Source organism: Penaeus monodon, chromosome 15 (assembly GCF_015228065.2).
Source record: "Penaeus monodon isolate SGIC_2016 chromosome 15, NSTDA_Pmon_1, whole genome shotgun sequence".
NCBI classification, from domain to species: Eukaryota; Metazoa; Arthropoda; class Malacostraca; order Decapoda; family Penaeidae; genus Penaeus; species Penaeus monodon.
In genome coordinates this window covers 35,317,557-35,317,946 of record NC_051400.1, presented here as the reverse complement: position 1 = coordinate 35,317,946, position 390 = coordinate 35,317,557, and the positions used below count along the sequence as shown (strand labels likewise).

General features: G+C 52.8%; 1 protein-coding gene across 1 annotated transcript in view; it reads right to left on the bottom strand.

Annotated features, from left to right (window-relative positions):
• Positions 1 to 390, bottom strand: part of LOC119581986 (cortactin-binding protein 2-like) — a gene marked incomplete in the record, with an annotated part of 125,597 nt that overhangs the window by 85,206 nt on the left and 40,001 nt on the right.

Sequence of the window (390 nt, the reverse complement as noted above, 5' to 3'; positions counted from 1 at the left end):
CGCACATTATCTTCACTTTACGCCACACACAAATCACCGATATTATATAACACTAGCGCCAGGAAACTGATTAAAGCTTTACCTAGACTTCATAAAGCGCCCTGGGTAACTGTCGCCGCGTCCCTAACGACCCCGCCTAATTGCGATCGGGGTGACCGGCCGCCACGATGGGCGCCTATGAAGTTAGTCCCTGAATTACTGTCTCCGTGGCCCTCCCTCCGCCCATTCTAGTGTCCCCGAAACTGCCTTTATTATTATATTATATTACAGTGTAGGCGCTTTCCTTCCCGACTGTGTTTCGAAGCTGTTATCACCCTGCTTCCTGTCCGGGGGTGACTACGAGGGGAGAGCGCATGCGTGGCGGCGCTCCTCCTGTCGTTGCGTGTAAAC